The sequence below is a fragment of the Pelobates fuscus genome, chromosome 7 (assembly GCF_036172605.1).
Source record: "Pelobates fuscus isolate aPelFus1 chromosome 7, aPelFus1.pri, whole genome shotgun sequence".
NCBI lineage: Eukaryota > Metazoa > Chordata > Amphibia > Anura > Pelobatidae > Pelobates > Pelobates fuscus.
Window position 1 is genome coordinate 203303258 of NC_086323.1, and position 17057 is coordinate 203320314.

The 17057-nt window shown below is 46.6% G+C and overlaps 2 protein-coding genes across 2 annotated transcripts in view; both read left to right on the forward strand.

Annotated features, from left to right (window-relative positions):
- The first annotated feature begins 6324 nt into the window (after nucleotides 1–6324).
- LOC134568468 (oocyte zinc finger protein XlCOF6-like) overlaps nucleotides 6325–17057 on the forward strand; it is a 58016-nt gene continuing 47283 nt past the window's right edge. Inside the window, exon 1 of the mRNA XM_063427076.1 lies at nucleotides 6325–6401. The gene's annotated coding sequence lies outside the window, so the exon portion shown is untranslated. The remainder of the gene's footprint in view (nucleotides 6402–17057) is intronic.
- The window catches only part of LOC134568478 (oocyte zinc finger protein XlCOF6.1-like), a 377963-nt gene continuing 367262 nt past the window's right edge, over nucleotides 6357–17057 (forward strand). The window contains exon 1 of the mRNA XM_063427094.1: nucleotides 6357–6401. The gene's annotated coding sequence lies outside the window, so the exon portion shown is untranslated. The remainder of the gene's footprint in view (nucleotides 6402–17057) is intronic.

The following is a 17057-nucleotide window of genomic DNA, read 5'->3' on the forward strand; positions in this document are numbered from 1 at the left end:
GCCAATGTCATTTCCCAAGACGACCTCGGCAGGCAAGTTGTCCATGATGCCAACTGTAGTTTTCCCCGATCCGACTCCCCAGTCTAAGTGTACTCGGGCAGTGGGCAAGCGAAAAACAGCGCCCCCTGCGACCCGAACAGCAACAGTGCGGGTAGACACATTCTCTGGTTTTACTAGGTGTTTTTGGATCAACGTGATGGTAGCCCCGGTGTCTCTTAGGCCTTGTGCTGTTTGTCCATTCACCCGAACTTCCTGCCGATGATGCTGTCGGTTATCTGGCGAAGCAGCTTGTATGGGATCTGCTTCATACAAAATCCCCAGGCATTCCTCAGGGCCCATTTCAGCTTCCACACAGTGAGCTGCAGAGGGTCGTGATGCAGGGGCCTCTGCGTTGGGAGTTGTGCGTCTCCAATTGTTACTAGTGGATCTTAGGGGACAATATCGAGCAATATGTCCGAGGTTGCCGCAGTGATGGCACGTCACTTTCGACAAATCTCGGGGGTAGTTGGTAGGTCCCTGAGGACGGGGTGGTCCTGGTGGGACTGGAGCTCGAAACTCTGGGCGTGAGACAGCGGCTGGGGTACGTGGCTCTATCTTATGAGCTGGTCGTGGAGTACCCTGGCTTACTCTCCTTGTCTCGGCGTATTCATCGGCCAGCCGAGCCGCCTCATTTAAATTAGCGGGGCGCCGGTCTCGTACCCAGTCTTGTAGGTCCGCAGCCAAATTTTGAAAGAAATGTTCCATTAAGAATAATTGTAATATCTCCTCTCCGGTGTTGGCCTTACATCCTTGGACCCAATGTGATGCCACTCTTTGTAGTCGGTTGGCCCATTCCATGTGGGAGTCCACAGCTTTCTTTTTGGACTCCCGGAAGCGGCGACGGTAGGCTTCTGGGGTTACCGCATACCTGGTGAGCAGTGCCTCTTTTACTGTTTGGTACTGCGTGATCTCCTCTGTAGTGAGCGCTCGAAAAGCCTCACTAGCTTTTCCTGATAGTTTTCCCGCCAGGATAGTGACCCATTGCCCTGGCGGTATTTGATGTAGCGAGCACTGTCTTTCAAAGTCCGCCAAATACCCATCAATTTCCTCTTCATTTTCTGCAAAGGTTTTAAATGCATTGAAGGGAATTTTCTTTACTGTAGTAGTGGGTAGCGGGGTAGGAACTGTCTGTGTAGTGAGCTGTCTGGCTCTTACCAGTTCCATTTCTTGATCCCTCTTGGTTTGGATCTCTTCCCTTGTTTCCCGGAGTAGTTGGGTTATTAGCTCTGTAGACGTGACTGGATACAACGCTAATCTCCGCTGCACAATTGCCGTAATCACATCGTCCTCACTGATGGGTGCCCTGGGTTCCGTTACCTCCATGGACCTATCCATCTCGTCCAGCTCCAGCAGGTCAGCTATCAGCTCCCTCCGTGGTCTGTTGCTGGCACTCCTACCACGATTTTCCAATAAATCCTTTAGTGTGGGTCTTTTCAGCTTGGCATACTGAGACTCCATTCAGCACTTGCTCCTTGGATAAAAGGACCATCCCACCGCTTGCCACCAATGTAACGGCTACCCAGATAGAGAGAGGGTTTCTGCCGTTGGAGACGTCCTTTTTCCCTGCAAGCTGCTGTGGAGAAGTAGGCTGATATAATCCCATCCACGATATCCAGAGCGAAAATCAGGTTCAGCTGCAACAGGAACAGAATAACCTTCCCAAACAATCCCCTTTCAAGAACGAGACGAGGCTACGTTATGAAGGGTCAAGATGAACTGAGGACTGGGACACCCAGCCTGCTTTTTATTAGAAAAGGGTACACACAGGACACTCCCAGGGGGAGGATGAAAACAACCAATTATGCACAGGGTAACACCCCCACGTCTCCTCCCCTCAGATAACCACATAATACAATTAGAACATACAATATTTTGCCCCAGTTCTGGATGTACCCCAAAAACAGGGGGTACACCTTTAAATCCGGCACCGCTTGGGAGATCTTCGTTAGGGGAACACTCTGTCCAAAAATCAGCCCGATTGGATGAACGGTTCGGGAGTTACAGAGTTTCAAAGTTTTGACCGACCGCACAGACCAACTAGCCGAAAATAGTTCCATGAGTTTTGGCCTTGCGGTCGGTCTCTGTTCGCACGGTAAAACGGTATGAAAATCTTGTCATCCATCCGAATCGCGGGGTTCGCTGAAATCCCCATAGGTGACTGAGTGTAACTACCGAATGGTGGGGTGTTCGGTAGTTTCTGTGCGAACTTGTGGAGGTCTGGAGGACTCAGCGGTGTTCGCCTGTTTGCGTATCCGTTTTTAGTTCCATGCGGTTACAGGCAAACACCGCTGTTCGCACACAAGATGGCCGCGAACACGTGTAAAGTCCTGAAATGGCGGCCACCTATATTTCACATACGGACTTCGCACGAAATCAGGCGAACAGAGGCATGAACCGAACAAAAGAAAAGACTAAGTTGGAAGGATCTGTTACAGGGGGAAATGGAGAGAAGAGGAGGAGAGGGGGGAAATGGAGAGAAGAGGAGGAGAGGGGGGAAATGGAGAGAGGAGGAGAGGGGGGAAATGGAGAGAGGAGGAGGAGAGGGGGGAAATGGAGAGAGGAGGAGGAGAGGGGGGAAATGGAGAGAGGAGGAGGAGAGGGGGGAAATTGGGACAGGAGGAGGAGAGGGGGGAAATGGAGAGAGGAGGAGGAGAGGGGGGAAATGGAGAGAGGAGGAGGAGAGGGGGGAAATGGAGAGAGGAGGAGGAGAGGGGGGAAATGGAGAGAGGAGGAGGAGAGGGGGGAAATGGAGAGAGGAGGAGGAGAGGGGGAAATGGAGAGAGGAAGAGGAGAGGGGAAATATGGAGAGAGGAAGAGGAGAGGGGGAACATGGAGAGAGAGAGGAAGAGGAGAGGGGGAACATGGAGAGAGAGAGGAAGAGGAGAGGGGGAACATGGAGAGAGAGAGGAAGAGGAGAGGGGGAACATGGAGAGAGAGAGGAAGAGGAGAGGGGGAACATGGAGAGAGAGAGGAAGAGGAGAGGGGGAACATGGAGAGAGAGAGGAGTAGGAGGAGAGTGGGAACATGGAGAGAGAGAGAGAGAGAGAGAGAGAGAGAGAGGAGGAGGAGAGGGGGAAAATGGAGAGAGGAGGAGGAGAGGGGGAAAATGGAGAGAGGAGGAGGAGAGGGGGAAAATGGAGAGAGAGAGGAGGAGGAGAGGGGGAAATGGAGAGAGAGAGAGGAGGAGGAGGAGAGGGGGGAAATGGAGAGAGAGAGGAGGAGGAGAGGGGGAAATGGAGAGAGAGGAGGAGGAGAGGGGGGAAATGGAGAGAGAGAGAGGAGGAGGAGGAGAGGGGGGAAATGGAGAGAGGGGGAGGAGAGGGGGAAAATGGAGAGAGGAGGAGGAGAGGGGGAATATGGAGAGAGGAGGAGGAGAGGGGGAATATGGAGAGAGGAGGAGGAGAGGGAGAATATGGAGAGAGGAGGAGGAGAGGGGGAATATGGAGAGAGGAGGAGGAGAGGGGGAATATGGAGAGAGGAGGAGAGGGGGAAATATGGAGAGAGGAGGAGGAGGAGAGGGGGAAATGGAGAGAGAGAGGAGGAGGAGAGGGGGAATATGGAGAGAAGAGGAGGAGAGGGGGAATATGGAGAGAGGAGGAGGAGAGGGAGAATATGGAGAGAGGAGGAGGAGAGGGGGAATATGGAGAGAGGAGGAGGAGAGGGGGAATATGGAAAGAGGAGGAGGAGAGGGGGAATATGGAGAGAGGAGGAGGAGGAGAGGGGGAATATGGAGAGAGGAGGAGGAGGAGAGGGGGAATATGGAGAGAGGAGGAGGAGGAGAGGGGGAATATGGAGAGAGGAGGAGGAGAGGGGGAATATGGAGAGAGGAGGAGGAGGAGAGGGGGAATATGGAGAGAGGAGGAGGAGAGGGGGAATATGGAGTGGAGAGGAGGAGGAGAGGGGGAACATGGGGAGAGAGAGAGGGAACATGGAGAGAGAGAAGTAGAGGGGTGTAACGGATCACCTGGCACCCCGACTGGGTACCTCTGTTGAAGGATGCTCCTGGCGTTTCCTGAGGGCTCCAAGCACTCCAGCAGACACCTCCAGGACCCAGTGGCAAGGTTTTGTCACATCTCTACCCTTTCCCACCAAGACTAACAAGGTACCTGACCTCCTGTTGGTAAGTGCCTTGGTTAGTCAAGCAACCCACCCCAACAAATAATCCGCAGAGTAGCCCACCCACAATACTTGGTTAATGCATGTTACAAAATGCCTTTTGTAACTGGCCCTTTAAATGACAAATTGCCCTGCTTCCCTGGGTTGTGGAGAAGCCTATTTGCCAGCCTCCTTCCTCATGACTATGGCCCCTGGAAGATTGTGCCCCTGAAAACGTATGGACTTTTATTGGGTGTGTATGGCCCTTTAAGAACCGTCTGGGGACATATTGTGACTTTGGTGAACAATGCTCCTTTAAGACTATGTCCCCAGACCTGTAAAATAACTTGTTCCTTGCTATTTCCCTCTTGGGTCAGTAAATGGGGCTTACTGAACCAAGTACCACCCAGGCAGACCTCCCAGAAGTGGAAGTGTGCAGACAATTTACCTCCCAGGCTGTGAGGTTACTGCAGGTTAATTGCCGAACGCTGGGTGGCCGCCATTCGACAGACGAACACGTGGTGGCGGCCATCTTTGTTCATTTGAACGAGGTCAGTGGTGTGTGTAGCCAAATTCATGGAACTGAAATTGGCGACACATTGCACCAAACACCACTGACCCTTACCTTCTCCCATACTGAACTTTCAGCTGCAGAGACTAAGTCCCTGTAACGGAGCTCCGTGTACTCCGACCGAGTACCCTCCATTGATGGACGCTTCCTAGCTTGCGCCGAGGACCACAAGCACCACACCGGACACCACAGCCACAGCTTAACTGGAGTCTCGCCGTCTTCCTTCCACCCTGGATCGGCTTCTGTCCTCCAGGACCGTGTGGGGAAGACCTCTCCTCCAGGAGAGCGTATCCGGAACCAGCTCTTAAAAGAGCTAAGTGATTAAAGCTCAGGGCAATATGCAGAGCATAGCAATCCCCAGTGTGATATAGCAGTACACTGCTGCTGGGGAGGGAAGACGATACTCTCCATTCCCTGCAATTCACTCTGCCGCTGGGGAGCAAGACCGACTGTTCCTACTCCCTGTAACTCACCCTGCCGCTGGGGAGGGAGGACGCTTGAGAGGAGGAACATAGAGAGAGAAGGAGAGTAGGGGAAGAGAGGAGGGAGAGGGGGACATGGAGAGGGCGGGAGAGGGGGAACATGGAGAGAGGACAACATGATCATGTGGCAGACATACGAAATGGAATTTGTATGTTGTATGAATTGAACCCAGCAGCATAGCTTATATGCATGTTTAGTTGGAGTGTAGCCCTCTTGTTTTAATTTTATATATAGATAGATATACAAATCCATGTTGGTTTGCACTCCAAGGAAATATATAATACTAATTGCCCGGTGTTTGTCTAGCAAAAGATACAAAAATTGGGATTGAGACTGTGCGGCCATTGTGGTCCACGAGTACGCGCTAGCCCCAAAGCCAAAGGGGGCCAGAGCGTTTGCGTTCCAGAAAATACATATTTGTTCTTTTTTCTATAGACCCCAACCTGTGCAGTGATCCGTGGCTGTGGAATAGAACTACTATGTTTAGTCAGATGAGCCGCAAATAAGCCCTCTTTGGCTTTGGGGCTTGCGCGTTCTCAAGGACCCCAATTGTCGCTGGATCTCCATCCCAGCTGCTGCACAGTGCACACTGCTGAGGGGTAAGGACATTATTTTATTGCTACACAAGGTATAAATTGTATTTCAGTTATATGTCACAGCTCATTTGTCCTGATGAAAGTCCGCTTGGTGGGGCTGAAACGTCGACCATCTTTTAGCATGATTTAATAAAAGTTAAGTATTTTTTTACAAAGCCCTGTGAGTGCGGTCATTTTTCCATATTTCTCTCTCTCTCTCTCTCTCTCTCTCTCTCTCTCTCTCTCTCTCTCTCTCTCTCTCTCTCTCTCTCTCTCTCTCTCTCTCTCTCTCTCTCTCTCTCTCTATATATATATATATATATATATATAGAGAGAGAGATATTCATTCACAAATAATCTAGTCACACAAATCACTTGCACTTCCACACTAGTGTCCATTGTATACCACTCCTAGGTCCAGTCCTTTATATTTGATCCTCAATATACTCCTCTATTTTAGGTTATCTCTATTCTCCAAGCTTTGGTAAGCACTATCCGTGCATTTTTTTCCACGGCCCTCACCGCTGTATACTTGTTACCTAGCAACCACGTTCCCACGACACACCACATCGTCGTTACGTGACCTTCTGCAATCACTTCCGGGTCAGCACTGTACGGGAGAGGTTTACTCACTATTGGTAAGTACACCTTACACGTTTTCTATATATTTACAGTTTGCTGTATGTTACATTGATCTTGAGAGACTCGAACGGGTCGAAAATCTATTTGGTTATTGGTTCCAACAAACTTTCTTTTGTTGACACAAACGGTCTTCCAGGTGGATTTATTGGGTCCTTGTGTATGTTGGGTAATATGTAGAAGGCTTCGTGTTTAGGATACTGTACATAGATATTTTTGGACATAACCATCTTTCGAAAGCAAGACATATTGGGCTATAAACTCCACCGTACACCTAAAGGCAGAAATACCTTACTTCTGGCTACAAGCGTTCATCCACAACAGTTAAAAAATTCCTTACCGATCTCCCAATTTCTGAGGGTATTTACATACAACAGTGAACCAGGTAACATTGATATCCAATTAACTGAGATGTGGGAACCATTCCTGAGAAGAGGCTATAATCCAAAGATCTACCTACCACTGACCTTCCATAGGGACATGAGTAAATTTAGGGAAGCTATCAACAAGCATTGGGGATTACTAAAGGCAGACAAAACACTTCCAAAAATATTTTAAGAAAAACATGCCATTAGTTTACGAAGGAACAAAAATCTCAAAGATCTCCTTGTACGGAACGACCCCCTACATTGCTATATGAAACCAACTACTATCAGAAAAAGTGGATGTTTTAAGTGCAGTGGTTGAGTGACCTTTAGTCATATATGTGGTATATTTGCACACCCACACAGTGGAAGAAGAATTAAGATATCACAATATATTACATGCACTACAGACCATGTAATCTACCTTATTACCTGCCCTTGTGGGTTATCATACATAGGAAAGACAGACCTCTCTCCGTGACCGAATAAGAGGACACCGGTCGGCTATCACTACTGTATTTAGAGACCAACGAACAGACAAGCTAGTGGCAAACATTTCTTGACTATGCAACACCGACTCCCCACGCTCAGATTTACAGCTAAAGATCATATCCCCCCACTCATTCAAGGAGGTGACAGATCCAAGGCTCTATAACAGTGAGAAACATACTGGACATTCCGACTTGATACAGTGGCCCCAAAAAGACTTAATGAGAACATTGTATATTCTATATTTTTATGAGTAAATTCATATTTTTTCATTTTTTGTCATTGTACTTATCTTTTTATTAGGGATCGACCGATATTGATTTTTTTTTTTAGTGCCGATAGCTGATGATTTACCGATATTCTGTACATTTACCATTTTGAAAAAATAAACTATTTCTAAAGGTAAATGCACAAAATACACATGCCACATGTAGTGGATGCAGTGTGTTTAGACAAGGGAGCTGTGTGTGCTTGTGTAGTGGATGCAGTGTGTATTTGTGTAGTGTGTATATAATTAATGCAGAGTGTGTTTGTGTAGTGTGTGTATAGTGAATGCAGTGAGTGTGTAGTGTTTATATATAGTGAATGCAGTGATTGTGTAGTGCGTGTATAGTAAATGTAGTATGTGTTGTGTGTGTGTATAGTGGATGCAGTGTGTATAGTGGATGCAGTGTGTATAGTGGATGCAGTGTGTATAGTGAATGCAGAGTGTTTGTGTATGTGTTTATATAATGAATGCAGAGTGTGTTTGTGTAGTGTGTGTGTAGCGGAGGGCAGTATTATTATCCACGATCTCCGCTGGTATACAGGTAAATCCACAGTCTACGCTGAAAAGTAAGGCAATTTCCCAATCCTCCCAATAACCGGACGAAACACAGTATGGGAGTCAACTGAGGGCTTTATAAACAGGCTTCCATATTTATACAGTTCCCCATGCAAGGGGTTTCCCTACAGATACTTCAGGGGATTTCTCCCATCAGGCATTGCATTTCTCCCATCAGGCACCGCTGCACGAGAGGGATACTCCCACTAGAATATACAGTTAAGTGGATTATCCCCTTGTGCAGCAAAACCGACATTTCACATTAAAATCTGTAACTTGAACAATTATTTTGCACGAACAGCCGTTCGGTAGATAGCTGGGGTCTGCGGGTACATTTCGTGGGAATAACGCTCAGCTCCCAGCTAAACTAACCGAACGCCGCACGAAATACATTTAACCATCGAGTTCGGTTTAAAACTACCGAACACCGATGGGGAACATAATGTGATGCGAGCGGAACTCCCGAACGCTCTGGAAGTCTAGCGGTGTTCGTGCCGTCGAGTAGCCGTTTTCAGTTCCAGGCGCTCGACGACTAAACACCGCTGAAGAGACAAAGGATCCAAGATGGCCGACCGCCGCGTGGTCGGTAGTCGAACGACGGCCACCTAGGAGAGCCTCTAATTACCGATTGCAACATTGTTGCAATCGGTTGATTGCAACATTGTTGCAATCGGTTAACAAGCTCCACACGTCCCTTATTGTGTGGTCTATCAGGGGAGCCCACATTCGTTTCACGAACAGCCCGGATAGTCGCTATTCGTGAACCGAAGTACTCGCATGCTAGTGGCTTACGGCTGCTAGCATACGAATTACAATGGTACCAGTAAAATACATACAGAATACAACATAAAATACAGACAACCTTTTGACATGTAAAGTCCAGAAGTGGCTAGGTTTGCCACAGTGTGTATAGTGGATGCAGTGTGTAGTGTGTGTGTATATAATGCAGTGTGTTGTGTGTTTCTGTAGGTATGTAATTTGTGTAAAATGGGGAAGGAGGGAAGGCATTTTATATTTTAACTTTTTTTAAAATATAAAAAAAAATTATTTTATTTTTGTCCCCCCTCTCTGCTTCTTACTTGGCCAGGGAGGGGGCATATAGCATTCCCTGGTGGTCCAGTGGCTTGGACTGTGAAGTGGGGGCCGCAGCAAGCTCTTAACTTCCCAGCAGCTCCCCTGTGTAAATCTTGCGGCTTGCGTGCCGCGGTGAACGTTGCTATAGTAACCCGTGGCAATGCTCTGACTGCCGCGGGACTTGTGAAATTTACACAGGGGAGCTGAAGGGAGCTGCTGGGAAGGTAAGTAAGCGCTTGCTGGACCACACAGGACCACCGGGCTTGTCATGGGCCCGGCGGTCCTGGTATGTATTATCGCCAATATCGGTATAGGCCGATACCGATATTGCCAAAAATACTGAATATCGGCCAGATCGATAATCGGTCGATCCCTAGTAAGGACTGAACCATGTAGTGAAAACAGAGGTTGCGAGTGGTGATTGCTGGGGGTATGAAGATAGGAGTCTAATACCGCTACGGGGCACCATTTGTTGTGCGTAGGGTACTATGTAATATCTACTGGTAGGGTATGTTAACTGGTTTTAGTACGGGGTAAGGAAAGTATGTAACGGTCTGCTTGTTTATGTATGTGAGATCATCTAAGGCAATACTGTGTGAGAACTGTGGTGGTAGTGGTAAATTCCCGTGGCTTAAGGAAGCCACAGAACGCTATGTACATGGCAGTTTTAATGACCTCCTTAGTTCAGGGATCAAAAGGGCCTAAAACCAAAAGGTCATATAGAGATTGGAATAGGTAATCTTTTCGGAGAATGTGGGGGGAACGTATTTCCGAATGCCTTTATGTATGGTTTTTATCTGATACGATGTCATGAAACTATGATTGTTTGGCCGTAGGTTTAACATATAGTGCTGTATAAACCAAAAGTGAGCTTAGTACAATCTGGATGTAACATCCAGACTTTACTAATCAAGTGAGTAGAGCGCTAAAGGTATACACTTACCCTAAAATAGGGTTAGATCTCAGATGTATATCAATACATATAAAGGAAACAAAGAATAAAACACAATATAGTGTAAATCCACAAGTGATGGTGTACTTTGGTGATAATGTAAATAGTCAAACTCACATTGATTAGAGCCTCGAAAGGGACAGGCTCAAATCACTTACTGTCAGGGTACCTGAGGCCTCTACCTCTAAGGGAGGTAGAGACTTGGTGGTATATCCGTCCAGGCGAGCTGTTTCCTCCGTTCCTCGCGGTTCATCCAGTCACTTAAACACCGGCCGCGAGGAATCCACGTCCTTTTCTAGCAGGACGCTCAATACGTGACGTCATGACGCTAGCACGAGCAATCTGTCACTCAAGTGTCCGATATCCAATCGGTACTTGTCAGAGGCGTGATTTCCATCCAGAGCCAGGGTATTTAAGCTTACTCCTTACTTCAGCTCATTGCCCTGTCGTGGTTCTAGCTTGTCTAGTCACTCAGTGCTCTGGTATTCTAGTTTGCTCTTTTGGTTTTGACTCGGCTCGTTGTACTACCCTGTTTCTCTGTTATCCCTTGACCCGGCTTGTCTCTCGCTTATCTGTCTTCTCGTTCCCTCGACCTCGGCTTGTCTCTGACTATTCTTTACTCTCGGTACGTTAGTCCGGCCATTCTAAGGCCCGGTATACGTACCTTTCCACTCTTTGTACTCTGCGTGTTGGATCCCTGTCCCGATCCTGACATTACGACAGGGCCAATGGATCCTGCAGGTACAAACAGTCAGCTTGGTTCTTCGGATCCCAGGTTTGACGCCATGGAACATAGGATGGATCAGATGGCTTTGGCACTACAGGCACTTTTGTCCCGTGCTAGTAATCCACCTGAGGAGACACGTACTCCTTCTATCTCTCCTGCAGTCTCAGGTCTAGAGGTAGCCACTGTAGGTGCTTCTTCCCGTATTACCCCACCAGTACGTTATGGCGGGTCACCGGAGAAGTGTCGTGGCTTTCTAAACCAGATTAGCATCCATTTCGAACTACAACCCCGCTCTTATCCTACAGATAGAGCAAAAGTTGGATTTATTATTACTCTGCTCATTGAAAAAGCTTTGAGATGGGCCAATCCTTTATGGGAGAATGATAATCCACTCGTCTATAATTATAATGCCTTTGTAGCTGCGTTTAGAAGAACTTTTGACCCTCCTGGCAGAAAGGTCAATGCAGCTAGATTAATGTTGCGCCTTAAACAGGACAATCGAACACTTGTGGATTATGCACTAGAGTTCAGATCCTTGGCGGCAGAAGTTAAGTGGAACGAACAGGCTTATATAGATGTGTTTCTGAATGGGTTATCAGATGTAATTCTTGACGAGGTCGCTACTAGAGAACTCCCTGAAAATTTGGAGGATTTAATTTCTTTTATATCTCGTATTGATGAACGCTTAAGAGAGAGGCAGAACACTCGAGATAGGACCCGTAGACCCTCCTTTAAACTAGCGCCTACCTTTCAAATCTCTGAGTTCGAAGACTTACGTATTCCTGAACCTATGCAGATAGGCAGTACTCATCTCACTGAAAGGGAGAGACAGTACAGGAGAAGGGAGGGTTTATGTATGTATTGTGGAGTCAGGGGTCATTTACGCCTAAATTGTCCCAATCGTTCGGGAAACGCTCGCACCTAAGTTCCTCTAGAGGACAGGCCTTGGGTGTTTCTACTTTGTCCTCTATTCACAACTACAAGGAGCTCAGGCTTGTGTTACCCGTTTCTTTAAAGTGGGAGAAGGGAGTAGTTAAGGCTATGGCACTAATCGATTCTGGAGCTGCTGAGAGCTTTATAGATCAGGGTTTTGCTGCCAAGCATGCTATTCCATCCCAGTTAAAAGAGACACCTCTGGCTGTTGAGGCCATCGATGGTAGACCGTTACTTGAGCCTGTTATTTTTCATGAGACCATACCGATTAACTTGACTGTTGGCATCCTGCATAAAGAGGATATATCCTTGATGCTCATTTCTTCTCCGTCTATTCCCATAGTTCTGGGGTACTCCTGGCTGAGGAGACACAACCCTATTATTAATTGGGAATCAGGGGAGATAGTTTCGTGGGGAGAGAATTGTCAAGAAAAATGCTTGCGGAAGGTCTTACCTCTTGGGTTAACTAATACATCGAATACCTCTGACAATCCTACTGAGACACAAATTCCACCTCAGTATCTAGATTTAAAGGCAGTATTTGACAAAAAGAAAGCCGATACCTTACCCCCACACAGGTCCTTTGATTGCAAAATTAACCTACTCCCTGGTACCATGCCTCCCAGAGGTCATGTATACCCATTATCTATAAAGGAGAACTCAGTCCTAGAGGAATATATTCACGAGAATTTAGACAAGGGATTCATCAGGAGGTCCTCCTCCCCTGCCGGGGCTGGATTTTTTTTTGTTAAAAAGAAAGATGGTTCTTTGAGACCTTGTATTGATTATCGAGGCCTGAATAAGATAACCATTAAAAATGCCTACCCGATTCCCTTGATCACCGAACTCTTCGATCGTTTGAAGGGCTCTACAATTTTCACCAAGTTAGACCTCAGAGGGGCATATAACTTGGTGAGAATCCAGCAGGGACATGAGTGGATGACGGCATTCAATACTCGATATGGCCACTATGAATATACCGTCATGCCTTTTGGGTTATGCAATGCACCAGCAGTATTCCAAGATCTGATTAATGAGGTTCTTAGGGAATTTCAGCAAGAGTGCGTCATTGTATACCTAGATGATATACTCATTCATTCTAGTGACATTGAGATTCATCACAAACAAGTCAGGAGGGTTTTGCACAAGCTTCTCCAGCATGGCTTGTACTGCAAGTTGGAGAAATGTAGCTTTGATCAAACCCAGGTAACCTTTCTCGGCTATGTGATCTCTGGGGAGGGATTTAAGATGGATCCGGATAAGCTCCAATCCATTCTAGAGTGGCCTTTACCCACAGGTCTTAAAGCCATACAGAGATTTGTTGGTTTTTCCAATTATTATAGGCGCTTTATTAAGGGCTATTCTTCCATTATTGCACCTATCACTAACATGACCAAACAGGGGGCTGACACTAAGAATTGGACTACTGAAGCTCTCCTTGCGTTCAAGACTCTCAAGGAGCTTTTCGCTTCCGCTCCAATTTTAGTTCACCCTGACACTTCTCTGCCATTTTTGCTCGAGGTAGACGCATCAGAGACTGGTTTAGGTGCTGTTCTATCCCAAAGATTGGGTGTTGATAAACCATTACATCCATGTGGATTTTTCTCTAAAAAATTGACCAGTACTGAAAGCAGGTATGACATTGGTGACAGAGAATTACTAGCGGTTATCAAGGCTTTGAAAGAATGGAGACATTTATTGGAAGGTACATTACATCCTGTTACCATCCTGACAGACCACAAAAACTTGTCTTATATCGGAGAGGCCAAGCGTCTGTCCTCCAGGCAGGCTCGTTGGTCGTTGTTTCTTACCCATTTCAATTACGTTCTGACTTACAGACCTGGGTCTAAGAATTCTAAAGCCGATGCGCTATCTCGCCAATATGAACCCTCTGCTTCAGTTGAACCACTTTTGTCTTCCATTGTACCCAAATGCAATATTATTGCTAATACCAGTCTCAAAATTCATTCCCCGCTACTTGACCAGATCTTGAAGTCACAACATCTAGCTCCCGGAAACACTCCTGAGGGAAGAAACTTTGTTCCTCCTGAACTTCAACTGGAGCTCTTACAATGTTTTCATGAAAGTAAAATAGCTGGGCATCCGGGTATTCGCAAGACGCACTCTCTGATATCCAAGGATTTCTGGTGGCCTTCACTTCGTAAGGATATTGAGGAGTTCGTCGCAGCTTGTGAGACTTGTGCCAAGACTAAACTATCTCATGCATCCCCATGTGGTCTGTTACACCCCTTGGACATTCCTGAGAAACCTTGGTCCTGTTTGTCCATTGACTTTATCGTTGATTTGCCTGCTTCCAAAAGACAGACTGTTATTCTCACGGTGGTGGATAGATTTACCAAGATGGCTCATTTCGTGCCATTACCTAAACTTCCGACTTCCCCTGAATTGGCGGAGATTTTTGCGAGAGAAGTTTTTCGCCTACATGGGATCCCTTCAGAGATTGTTTCTGATAGAGGTTCTCAATTTGTCTCACGTTTCTGGAGATCCTTTTGTTCTCAAATGGGCATCAAATTGAACTTCTCCTCTGCCTATCACCCTCAGTCTAACGGAGCTGCTGAACGTACTAATCAAAAGATCGAACAGTATCTGCGTTGCTTTGTTTCCGAACACCAGGACGATTGGGTCGGTCTGATTCCTTGGGCGGAGTTCGCACACAATAACCTTGTTTGCGATTCAACTCGCTCTAGCCCTTTCTTCATGAACTATGGCTTTCATCCTTCGATTTTTCCTTCGGTTTCGGATACCGTCGGTTGATGATCATGTCGCCAACCTGAAGAAATTATGGGATCAAACTCGACAAATTCTATTACATAGTTCCTCACTGTTCAAGAAACACGCGGACAGACATAGAAGAGCGGCTCCTGTTTTTGTTCCTGGGGATAGGGTATGGTTGAGTACTAAGAATATTCGCCTAAAAGTCCCGTCCATGAAATTTGCTCCTCGTTACATAGGCCCTTACAGGGTTCTCACTCGTATCAATCCGGTTGCGTATCGCCTTGCTCTGCCACCTGCCTTACGCATTCCTAACTCTTTTCATGTCTCCTTGTTGAAACCCCTCATTTGCAACAAATTCTCCTCTAAGGTCTCCTCGCCTCATCCTGTTCAGGTGGAGGGTCGGGAAGAGTACGAGGTCAACTCCATCATTGACTCCAGAATTTCAAGGGGAAAATTGCAATATCTGGTCAACTGGAAGGGATATGGTCCTGAGGAGAGGAGTTGGGTACCTCAGGAGGACGTCCATGCTTCTCGCCTTCGCAGAGCATTTCACCTTCGCTTCCCATCTCGCCCCGGTTCATTCCGCCCGGTGGGCGTATCTGAGAGGGGGGGTACTGTCAGGGTACCTGAGGCCTCTACCTCTAAGGGAGGTAGAGACTTGGTGGTATATCCGTCCAGGCGAGCTGTTTCCTCCGTTCCTCGCGGTTCATCCAGTCACTTAAACACCGGCCGCGAGGAATCCACGTCCTTTTCTAGCAGGACGCTCAATACGTGACGTCATGACGCTAGCACGAGCAATCTGTCACTCAAGTGTCCGATATCCAATCGGTACTTGTCAGAGGCGTGATTTCCATCCAGAGCCAGGGTATTTAAGCTTACTCCTTACTTCAGCTCATTGCCCTGTCGTGGTTCTAGCTTGTCTAGTCACTCAGTGCTCTGGTATTCTAGTTTGCTCTTTTGGTTTTGACTCGGCTCGTTGTACTACCCTGTTTCTCTGTTATCCCTTGACCCGGCTTGTCTCTCGCTTATCTGTCTTCTCGTTCCCTCGACCTCGGCTTGTCTCTGACTATTCTTTACTCTCGGTACGTTAGTCCGGCCATTCTAAGGCCCGGTATACGTACCTTTCCACTCTTTGTACTCTGCGTGTTGGATCCCTGTCCCGATCCTGACACTTACACAGTAGTGTCGTATGGAGACACTGCACCCTTTTGCCTGGAATGGATTTCCTCAAAAGAAAAACAAAAGGAAAAACTTCCTAGTGTATTAAGTTTCAACCCACATGAGAAACACAGTGGTTATGGTTGTGCTCGCCTTTTCCTGAGCCAATGAGAACCTGGCTCTGCATGATAGACCTGGGTGCCTCTAGAGGGGGTCACCTGCCCTTCTTTAGCAGCAAGAGGAAGTTGGAAGCTGATGGGACTTTGTTTAAAACACATACATTTATTGCAACTTTAAATATAAAATCAAAAACATAAAATCAACAACATGACCCAATAGTTAGCTCCAGTCCCGAGACGCGTTTCACCCACACTAAGGGGGCTTTTTTAGTCGGTATCTTCGTTGTCTTATTGCTGCTTTTTAAATATGCCGGTCTTTTCATCCAGTGAGCGGTCCTCCCATCCCGTCCTCCTATCCGGATTTCGCTTCTTGTGAGGTCAATTACCTCACCTTCCTTTCATCAGGGTGATCAGGATCGGCACGGTACCGCCGTCCGCGTCACATCCGCTCCCACCGCAGCCATCTTTCTTGTGGGCACATACCCTCGAGCAAAAAACGGAAATGACGCGGCGGAACAGGTCCGTTCGCCGATCCTAACTTTCATATATACATATTTCACCTTTTTCTGGCAAACATGATTTGTGCTCAGCACATAATAAAATAGTAAAAAAGGGAATAAAAAAGGAACACACATAGGTACACATTAGTATACAGTTTGTTACTTATTATTTTAAAAGAATAAAAGGAATCATTTCTTAAAGGGACAGAGAGAAATTCTTAAATAAAATGGCATATCTCAAAATCGTTGTTGAGGCCACCTGGAGTTAATGTGTTTAAGTTAAAAATCCATTTCATCTCTATCTGTCCCATTTTTTTTTAATGTTATCATCCCCTCTCCAGTTTGTTTTGACCAGCTGGATACCAATAAAGTTTAATTTTGTTGGGTCCTGATTATGTTGTTGTTTAAAGTGCATAGACAATCTATGCACAGGGCAAAAGGAGGAGAAGCTTAGAAGAAGGGGAGGTAGAGGAGGAATTCATATACAGAAAATAATTAAGAGACAGGAAACCATACCAATTAACCACAGTGTCTTCAACCTAACTGATCAACCCCTCACCTTAGCCCAGACTAAACTTCTATCTAAAGGCCTCAAATGTGCCCCTACTAAGCCATTTAACACGTTTGATACATACATAGACCTTCAAAGGTTTAAGAGAAAATTATGTTTGAAAAAAATTATTTTCTAAGTCCCCTATCACAAGAGTAGAACCTAATGTTGAATATAGCGAAATCATTCATACAGATTTAAAGGAAGCTTCTTCATTTTTTCCAAACTA